The following is a 10,996-nucleotide window of genomic DNA, read 5'->3' on the forward strand; positions in this document are numbered from 1 at the left end:
GGCTGATGGCCTCTCCAGAGTGCCTGAACAGGGAGTGGGTCTGCCGAAAGTCCCGGAAGTGCTTGAGCTTCAGAGTTCAGGATTACCTCCATTCCTGCTCAAATTAAAAGTGGATTCATTTTCTACAAGAAATTCTGAGCTTGGCTTGGTACAAACAACTCATCAAATCAAGCTTTATTTATACAGCACATTTCAGACAAGGAATGCAATGCAATGTGCTACACAGGAAAATAAAAACTGAAATATTTACAATACAACAAACATAAGATGAAAAAAACAAAACGATAAATCAAAACTGAATGACTAAAAAGCACGATAAGGAAAGGCACCAATAAAAAGGTGTGTTTTAAGAGGGCTGTTTATGTAGTGTTGGTTATGGTATAGTAAGTGAGAAGGCAAACATGTTCTTGCCTGGGGGTATATGTTTTCCTGCTTCTGAACATATTGTCTTTCCCCTGGTGGTACCCAGATCTCTACAGACCTCTTCTCAGACCTGCAGGTCTCATCTCCCTGACAGCTCAACCGACACATCATCTGAGCCTGCACCTCCATAGGGATCAATGCTGTCCGTTTTAATCAGATAACACAACAAATACTAACACACACACAATACGCATGAGGAAACAGTACACCACTGTAACTTACAAAAGCAAGCATCCTTGTCATACAATACTCACTTAATAATACAATCTGGACTCTAGCCTACTACAATGGCAGGTCATCTTTTAATATATTATATACAGTGTGTTTCACATATGATCTGCCTCTGTGGGATTCTGGTCTTTGCCTCTAGCACTTTCTCAGTGGACTTCAGCTGCTTGGACACTTCAGCCCGCTGCCCTTGGTGCAGTTACATTAGGAAGAACCCAACCAACTTCCTCTAGTTGCAGCGAGACAGGGCCACTTTCTTCAGGCCCTCCAGCAACTGGTGCCTACTGCTGCCATTAGGGTCCCGCAGGAAATCATTGAAGCTAAAGGTAGGGAGAGAAGGGATGCATCTGGGGTCTGTCTTGAGGCGGTCGAGGAGGGGGATTTTAGGGAGGGTGCATTGGGGTTAACAGGAGAAGCCCTCAATTATTTTAGGCATCAGCATCATTGGGACTGAGGTCAGGGGAGTGGGGGCCACTCTGAAGGCTGCAGGGTCATAGTCCCAAAGAGGAAGCACATGGCAACTCGACTCCATCCCCTCTGTGGCACTGTCCTTCAGAGCCTTTCTCTCTGTTGATGGCAATGAGTCTATGATTGTACTTGGAGAAAACAAATACAAATGAGTTCACAAGTTTCCCATGACACTTTTAACTGTTGCATCAAACATAAATCTAGATTAAGAAGGATACGAATTGTATGCTTCCTGCAGTTCATTTCTGCAGTTATCAAATGCAATGAGACATGCTCAATGAGGGTAAAGTACTTAACTTACCTGAAAATATAGGTGGAGGAAGTGGTTTCACAATGGGGGGAATCTTTTTAGGGGGCAAAAGCCACCGAAGAAGCCTTGCATGTTCTGATGGCATAGCGACTCCACGTTGAACGTTTTTAATTCCTGGCAAAAAGTAAAGTAGCTAAGTTAACTGTAGACATTTAGAGTAGCATAAATGCCTGACAAACCAATCTACAAATATTTCATGAAGCTGTAAATGGGAGTCAATGGTAGCAGTATGATGGGAATAATATAAAAGTCCTAGAGTTAGCTAGCTAGGTAAGTTAGAACCAACACCAAAGTCTTTATAGGCTACCTATCCAGTCCCATCAGCATCAAGTGTGTCTGCCCAATATAACCTAAGCGTCATCCCCTGGTTAAACGGCCTGTAATCTGTAGCTAATTAATCAACTGAAGGAGAAAAACTGGCAAGCCTAATGCTGCGTTTATGTGGTAGGCGGTAGACGTCGTCGGTAGACTGCAAACCGGATGCCATTGTTTTCAATGAACATACGATTGTATATGCCGTCAGCCGCCACAGTAGACGGGATTTACCGCCAGAGACAGTTAAAACATTTCAACTGTTTCTGTCTGTCGTAGCGTTTTTTTCTACCGGATGTTGATTGGCATGGTTTATTTACTAAAATCACCATAGCAACGCATAACGTCGTGCTGACTTCCTTTTGTCGTAACCCTCTTTCTTGCTTTCTTGTCCCGCTATACCGACTCTAAGACGGTTTTTGCGTGCCTTGTCTAAACGCAGCATTGACGCTAACGTTAGTAGTTGACACACATGAAACAGATTCATTAGCTAGCCAGCTAAGCTAACCAACAACCAGTCATACAATAACAGAAACCAATGAATCTACCAAATAATGACATTTGAAACTCGTTCAAAATTAACATCACATTCGTAATTTCGCATTTAGTTACCTAGTTTACATTATATTGTCACTTTTTGGGGGCAAACTCACCGCTGAGTTTTCCTTGGCAACCGACATATCAAATCAAGGAATCTGAGTCAACCAGGTTCAAAGGTGCATAAAGGTCTGCTACCACACTACAGTATGTCAATGCAAATATGGCAGAAAAGGTATGTATGACTATGTTAAGTGTGACAAATAAGTGTTTTCCAAGTACAGTTTACTGTCTCATAGACTAGACACATCTATTTAGGTCTATATTGTAGCGACCTGCACAGACAGCTGTGTGTTAGGCTCTTAGTTGGTTGTGTTGTACTTACCAGTAAGTACCCAGTGTTCGCGGGGTCCGACATGCCAATCAACCTGCTATCTGCCAATCACGGGAATGCCTGGAATGTTCTGATGCCGGGCATCCTGGTGGTTGGCGGAGTAGCGTGGAGGGGGGATGGAGCATTGGAAGTTAAGACCAGGTTTATAGCCATTGTTCTCGCTCTTACGTCTGATTGTTTTATAGGGTATGGTTGTTTTACAGGGCATCCTTCATTTATTAGGCGTGGGCTACGGACAAACAGTAGCCTGTGTGAAGTTAATAAACCGTAAATTTGTAAACTCAATCTTCTGCCTGGACAATTGTTCCTTTACGATCTAGTCAGGTCATTACAATATAATCCAATCAAATTTTATTGGTCACATACACATGGTTAGCAGATGTTATTGCGAGAGTAGCAAAATGCTTATGCTTCTAGATTTGACAGTGCAGCAGTATCTAACAGGTAATATGTAACAATTCCACAACAAAACCTAAATACACACAATCTAGTAAAGGAATGGGATAAGAATACATAAGTATAAAATATATGGATGAGTAGTGACAGAGTGGCTAAGATGCAACAGATATTAAAGAATAGATAGTGAAGGATACAGTATACATTATATACATATGAGATGAGTAATGCAAGATGGGTAAACATTCTTAAAGTGAGGAGTGTTCCATTTATTAAAGTGGCCAATGATATCAAGTCTGTAGGTAGGCAGCCGCCTCTATGTACCAGTGGTGGCTGTTTAACGAACTGATGGCCTTAAGATAGAAGCTGTTTTTCAATCTCTCTGTCCCAGCTTTGATGCACCTGTACTGACCTCGCATTCTGGGTGGAGGCAGGGTGAACAGACAGAGGCTCGAGTGGTTGTTGTCCTTGATTATATTTTTTGCCTTCCTGTGACACCGTGTGTTGTAGGTGTTCTTGAGGGAAGGTAGTTTGCCACCTGTGATGTGTTTTGCAGAACGCACCAACTTCTGGAGAGCCTTGCGGTTGTGGGTGGTGCAGTTGCCATACCAGGCGGTGATACAGCCCGACAGGATGTTCTTAATTGTGCACCTGTAAAAGTTAGTGAGGGTTTTCAGTGACAAGACACATTTTTTCAGCCTCCTGAGGTTGAAGAGGCGCTGTTGCGCCTTCTTCACCACACTGTCTGTGCGCGTGGACCATTTCAGTTTGTCGGCGATATGAACACAGGAACTTTTCACCTTCTCCACTGCTGTCCCGTCGATGTGGATAGGGGGGTGCTCCCTTTGCTGTTTCCTGAAGTCAATGATCATATCTTTTGTTTTGCTGACATGGAGTGAGAGGTTATTTTCCTGACACCACACTCTGAGGGCCCTCATCTCCTCACTGGTGGCTGTCTCGTCGTTTTTGGTAATCAAGCTTACCACTGTTGTGTCACCTGCAAACTTGATGATTGAGTTGGAGGCATGCATGGCCACGCAATCATGGGTGAACAGAGAGTACAAGAGGGGGCTGAGAACGCACCCTTGTGGGGCCAGAGTGTTGAGGATCAGCGGAGTGGAGATGTTTCCTACATTCACCACCTGGGGGTGGCCTGTCAGGACGTCCAGGACCCAGTTGCACAGGGCATCTTCAAGACCCAGGGTCTCAAGCTTAATGATGAGTTTGGAGGGTACTATGGTGTTGAATGCTGAGCTGTAGTCAACGAACAGCCTGTCGTTGAACCCGAGCTGAGGACTTCAGGAGCGCTGACTGAGCCCTCTTCCAGGTCTGGCGGCAACAAGAGATGAGGCGTTGAGCGGAAGGGAATGCCCTCTAGAATCTGGTGGCAAACTGGGGGCCCCGGTCGGAGGCGATGTCCAGAGGAAGTCCGTGAAGGTGGAAAACATGCTGAATGACTAGCTGAGCAGTCTCACAGGCAGATGGATGCTTAGGCAGCGGAATGAAAATGTGCCACCTTGGAATAGTGGTCCACAATGACCAGGATGACCATGTGGCCCTTTGAGGATGGAAGGCCTGTGATGAAATCCATAGATCCATAGAACAGGGTCAGGAAGGTGTTGGCAGCGGATTAAGAAGCCCCAGAGGCTGCTGACGAGGAGTCTTGTTCCGGGCACAGGTCGGACAAGCAGCCACAAAGGTCCGAGTGTCCGCCTCTGCCGAGGTCCACCACAACCTCCTCCTCAAAAACTCTAGCGTTCGCTGTCCTCCCTGATGAGAGATGAGACACGACGAGTGAGCCCACTGAAGTACCTTGGACCATGCCCCAATAGGGGCAAAAGTCTGTTAGGTTGACAGCCATCTGGAACTGCCTCCATACCATGCACCTCGCTCACTACAGTCTCTATACCTCAGGACACCGGTGCGAGGATAAGCGATCTGGGGATGATAGAACCAAGTGGTCGATCCTCACTGGAGCTGGGAAACTAGTGAGAAGGGCATCCGGCTTCACGTTCTTAGTCCCCTTACGGGAAGGTAACGTGTATCTGAACCGAGTGAATAAGAGCCTGCCGGGGACTGAGGCATTAACCTCCTGGATGTAGGCCAGGTTCTTGTGGTCAGTCCAAACCGTAAAGAGGTGTTCCGAACCCTCCAACCAGTGTCGCCACTCCTCCAAAGCCAGTTTGACTGCAAGAAAATCCAGATTTCTGACATCATAGTTCCTCTCCGCTGGAGAGAGACGCCTGGAGAAAAAGGCACAGGGATGAAGCTTTTGGTCTTTAGCCGTGGGATGAGACAGAACCGCACCCACGCCGACATCAGAGGCGTCCACCTCTACCACAAAGGGAATAGAAGGATGCGCATGAACAAGAATGGGTGCAAAAGAAAACCGATGTTTCAGGTACTGGAATGCCTTCTCAGCAGCAGAGGTCCAGCATACATGCCCAGCCGAGCCCTTGGTGAGCGCTGTCAATGGCGCAGCCACAGAACTAAAAAGTCACTCACAAATCTCTGGGAGAAATGAGCAAAACAAAAACACTGGACTTGTTTGACTGTGTTGGGCATCAGCCAGTTGACCACTGCTTCTATATTTAGGGAGTCCATACTTACACAGCCTTGAGACACAATGTACCGTAGGAAGGATATCTGAAGAACGTGAAACTCACTTTTCGGCCTTCATGAACAAGTGATGAGAGAGGAGTCTTTGAAGGACCTGGAAGTATTAGTAAGTCCAAAGATCTGGTACTAATAATGTCCATTAGGGGTGTTGAACGCTGTCTTCCACTCATCTCCCTGTTTGATGCGCACCATATTGGATTTACGGATTGCGTACAAATTTGAGAAAGCTGTAGCTCCCTGGAGTCTCTCAAAAGCTGACAACATATGAGGAAGAGGGTAACGGTTCTTCTTCCCAACAAAGAAAAAACCTGCTCCTGCAGTTGAAGTGGACGGCCGAATAAAAATCAGCCACCAGCGCCTCCTTAAGATAACTATTCATGGTTGCAGTCTCTGGACCTGAGAGAGAATACATCCCTCCTCTCGGAGGAGTGGTGCAGGGCAGGAGGTCAATGGCCCAATCGTAGGACCTGTGAGGAGGTAGTTCGCTGGCCCTTCGTTTGCTGAAGACCTGACCCAGATCCCAGTAATCCCGAGGTACGCGAGAAAGATCAGACTTGTCATCCCCAGTCGGGGGAACAGGAGAGTCGGAAACCTAAAGACGAGCAGGGCCGGAAAGAGGTGGAGAGAGTTGCTGGCAGGTGAACTGGCATGAAGGATTCCATTACAGAACTTTTCCAGAGGGCCAGTCAATTTGAGGATTATGGGTGGAAAGCCACAGATGTCAAAGAACCAGGTGGAGCTCAGGGGATTCCACCAGATGTAACTGTATAAGCTCCACATGGCAATCCAGAACTCGTAGCTGAATAGGCATGGTACATTGCTTCACCTTCCCCAGACCCTAGGGTTTGACCATCCAGCGCAGTGATCGAAAATGGAATGTCCAGTTTAGTGAGAGGCAGCCCCTATTGGAGATCTAACGTGTGATCTAGAAAACAGCCGGTAGCCCCCAGTGTCTATGAAAGCAGGAATGTACAACTGACCATTGTCCCACTGCAGGTTGGCCGGAAGCAAGGCGCATACTGTGTCAGCAGCTGGAGACTGTATCTGACTCACCAGTATTCTTCCATCTACTGACGAGTCATCCCGTTTCCCATCAGCTCGGGACAGGAGGCATGGAAATGTCTAGACTGTCCATAGTAAAGACAACGTTACTCGTTAATCCTGCGCCTTCTCTCCAGAGCAGACAGTCTGGTGCGTCCTAATTGCATCAACTCCTCTGAAGGATATGAAGGAGGCCCAGTGCTGAATTGAGAACACTGACGGGGTACAGGACAAGCATACAAGGCAGTGCAAACCAACAAAGAATCAACTCCCTCAGCAGAACCCAAAACACTGGAACCAACACTTAACTCCTCTGTCCCCTCCCGACAACGTTCCCGAACCCGGTTGTCAGTCTGAATGGCCAGAAAGATAAGCTCATCCAGAGTGTCAGGGTTGTCTCGGGAAGCCGGTTCATCCTTGAGAACCTCGCTGAGTCTGTTCAGAAAGGCTGAGTGAAGTGCCTCTGTATTCCAACCGCTCTCAGCGGTGAGCGTCCGAAAGTCAATGGCGTAATCAGCTACGCTCCGGCTGCCCTGCCGCAGCTCAATGAGTCTTTGGGCAGCATTCCTGCCACTGATGGGGTGATCAAAAACCTGTTAATTTCCTGGCTGAAGCTTTGCCAATTAAAACAAATGTCTGATTGTTGCTCCTATATGGCCGTGGCCCAGGCCAAAGCCCGTCCTGAGAGCAAGGAGATGACGTATGCTACTCTGGAACGCTCGGTGGGAAACGTTGATGCCTGCAGCTCAAAGACCAGTGATCAATGGAGCAGGAACCCACGACACCTCCCACAATGCCCCTCCTAGCGCTCCGGTGCCGGGAGATGAGGCTCCCAAGGGAAGGAAGACGATGAGCTGGTAGGGAGTGGAGGGTAAGGAATCGTCACAGGTGTAGCAGCCGTTGCTCCCTTCTGTCCTGTCTGCAGAGCGGACACGAGTTCTTAAATGCTCAGACAATGTCTTCAGCCGTGCCTCATGACGACTAATCATAGTTCCATGGTGGGTGAGAGCCGACCGTAAATGGTGGAGCTCAGAGTGTCCCTCGGATGATGGAGAAATCTCTGCTGGGTCCATTGTGGCTTAGGTCTACTGTGACAATAATGCTAGTACGAACTCAGACCCAGGCGCAGAGAAACACAGCAGGCAGAAGTAAGGGTAAATCCAGAATATTTACTAAGATCCTCACAGAAAACACAAAGCAAGAGCACACTAATTAAAACATGAGACTTAAGCAAAGATCCCTGCCCACAGAAGAACTTAAATAGCCAGGCAACAGGTGAACCGAGAGGGCAATCAACCACAGGTGAAACCAATAATAACAATCAAGGTAACCTGGACACTAGAAGCAAAGTAAGGGTGCCCTCCAGCAGTAACCTAAGGGAGCACAATCAAAAATGAAACAGACGCTGTGACAGTTTCCATGTTTCATTTTATAACATGTATCTTACAAAGGAGTTGTTTAATCTATTTATCTGTACATGGAATTGTATTTTTTTTTTTATATGTACTCATTTTTTCCTCATCTTTACAGGAAAATGCCACGGGCACTATCTGATGTGTGGAGACATTTCACTGCAGCTAATGTAGAAGGAAAAGCTGTGTACATTTGCAAATACTGTGCCAAATCATATGTGAAGAATGCAACAAAGATGCAGAATCATCTGGCCAAGTGCATAAAGTTCCCTCAGCGCTCACAGCAAGCAACCTCTGACAAAAGTCCCTCTATTTATATTTGAGGTGAAAATGATGAATCAGACACCTTATCGATAGCAACAGCTCATGGTCCTCCTGGAATCAGAAGTTTTTTGACTCAATGGAGAAATGTAGTCAGAGAAATGCTGATTAATGTCTTGCTCAAGCTATGTATGCAACTGGTTCACCTCTGATGCTCACAGGCAATGTGTATTGGAAGAGATTTCTGAATGTTCTTCCCCCAGCATACATCCCTCCAACCAGACATGCATTATCTACTCATTTTCTAGATGCGGAGTTCAACAGAGTTCAAGTGAAGGTCAAGCAAATCATAGAGAAAGCAGAATGTTTTGCAATCATCTCTGATGGGTGGTTGCATGTTCGTAGCCAAGGAATAATTAACTACATCATCTCCACTCCTCAACCAGTATTCTACAAGAACACAGACACAAGGGACAACAGACACACCGTTCTCTATATTGCAGATGAGCTGAAGGCAGACATCAATAACCTTGGACAACAGAAGGTATTTGCACTGGTGACAGACAATGCTGCGAACATGAAAGCTGCTTGGTCTAAAGTGGAGGAGTCCTACCCTTACATCACACCCATTGGCTGTGCTGCTCATGCATTGAATCTGCTCCTCTAGGACATCATGGCACTGAAAACAATGGATACACTCTACAAGAGAGCCAAGGAAATGGTTAGGTATGTGAAGGGTCATCAAGGTATAGCAGCAATCTACCTCACCAAGCAAAGTGAGAAGAATAAGAGCACCACATTGAACTTGCCCAGCAACACCTGTTGGGCTGGTGTTGTCATCATGTTTGACAGTCTCCTGGAGGGGAAGGAGTCTCTCCAAGAAATGGCCATATCACAGTCTGCCGATATGGACAGCCCCATCAAATCAAACTTTATTTGCCACATGCGCCAAATACAACAAGTGTAGACTTTACCATGAACTGCTTACTTACAAGTCCTTAACCAACAGTGCAGTTCAAGAAGAAAATATTTACCAAGTAGGCTAAAATAAAAAGTAACACAATAAGAATAACAATAACGAGGCTATATACAGGAGGCACCGGTACCGAGTCAGTGTGCAGGGGTACAGGCTAGTTGAGGTAATCTGTACATGTACATCAAAACGCGTGAAGACTTCTGCTTGAAGCCCAAACACGCCGCAGCATACATGTTGGATCCCAAGCAGGCTGGCAAGAGCATCCTGTCTGGTGCAGAGATCAACAATGCCTATGGTGTCATCACTACCGTGTCTCGCCACCTTGGCCTGGATGAGAGCAAGGTTCTTGGCAGACTGGCGAAGCACACTTCCAAGCAAGGACTTTGGGATGGAGATGAGATATGTTGGCTCGACTGCCATATTGCATCAGCCACCCGGTGTAAGGGACTTTGTGGATCTAAGGCTCTTTCCCCTGTTGCCTCCATAATCCTCCAAATCCCACCAACCACAGCTGCGTCAGAGCACAACTGGTCCTTGTTTGGAAACACTCACACCAAAGCATGCAACAGGCTGACATGGAAGCCTGAGAGGAAAACAACCAAAGCTTTAGTTTCTAGACTATCATTAGTACAGATGTATGTTGAAAATGTTTTTGGGAGATGCAATGGATCATTGGAGATCATTCAATATTCCCTTTCTTTTGTTGCTCAGTGAAATCATCCCAAGTGAAGAGTCAACTCATTTAATTAAAGTTCAATTCGTAACTAAATAGTTTATTACATTTCTATTGGAAGCATTTAATAATTTGCAATTATGTCTACTTATGATAAGGTTTATGCTTCTGTCTCCATATGATATTGTAAATATATCCAATGCAAAAAACATCTAAATTTGAATGGTATTAATATACATTTGCATATATGTTTGTTAATTACCATATATTCCCATTAATTACCATATATTCCCGTTAATTCCCACGGAAAGTTTCCACCTCTGAATATTCCCCAAAATGCGCAACCCTAGTTGTCACTAAAGTCATCATAAAATACATCACTAGACTGAATAGAACATACACAATATGATGTATTGTTGTCCCTACCTTCTTGACCTTTGTGCTGTTGACTTTGCCCAATAATGTTCGTACCATGTTTTTGTGCTGCTACCATGTTGTGTTACTACCATGTTGTTGTCATGTTGTGTTGCTACCATGCTGTGTTGTCATGTGTTGATGCCTTGTTATGTTGTTGTCTTTAGGTCTCTCTTTATGTAGTGTTGTGTTTCTCTTGTTGTGATGTGTGTTTTGGCTTATATTTATATTGTATTTTTATTTTAAAATCCCCGTCCCCGTCCCCGCAGGAGGCCTTTTGCCTTTGGGAGGCCGTCATTGTAAATAATCATTTGTTCTTAACTGACTTGCCTAGTTAAATAAAGGTTAAATAAAAATTTAAAAATAAAACAAATACACAAACCTCCACAAACACAAAACTGAGTAGAATATTATTGCCAGACTGATCACTTTGATAGGCCCGTGGCAGACACCAGATTGCCATATAAAGACATTCTTCTTTGTGAAGTTGTGTTGGTTCGCGTGTCACTTCCTTCCTCGTTTATTTGAATAG

The 10,996-nt window shown here is 45.5% G+C and overlaps 1 long non-coding RNA gene across 3 annotated transcripts; it reads right to left on the reverse strand.

Annotated features, from left to right (window-relative positions):
• Positions 1-159: 159 nt before the first annotated feature.
• On the reverse strand, positions 160-2,961 carry LOC112225539. 3 transcript variants are annotated; one of them, XR_002949611.2, is made up of 3 exons: positions 2,664-2,961; positions 1,421-1,543; positions 160-1,247 (listed from the first exon to the last, which is right to left on the reverse strand). It is a non-coding gene; the product is annotated as an uncharacterized LOC112225539 (long non-coding RNA). The 3 variants fall into 3 exon arrangements; XR_002949609.2 differs by lacking the exon at positions 2,664-2,961 and adding an exon at positions 2,395-2,644; XR_002949610.2 differs by lacking the exon at positions 2,664-2,961 and adding an exon at positions 1,737-2,644.
• Positions 2,962-10,996: the final 8,035 nt, after the last annotated feature.

This window comes from Oncorhynchus tshawytscha, linkage group LG26, assembly GCF_018296145.1.
Source record: "Oncorhynchus tshawytscha isolate Ot180627B linkage group LG26, Otsh_v2.0, whole genome shotgun sequence".
Taxonomy (NCBI): domain Eukaryota; kingdom Metazoa; phylum Chordata; class Actinopteri; order Salmoniformes; family Salmonidae; genus Oncorhynchus; species Oncorhynchus tshawytscha.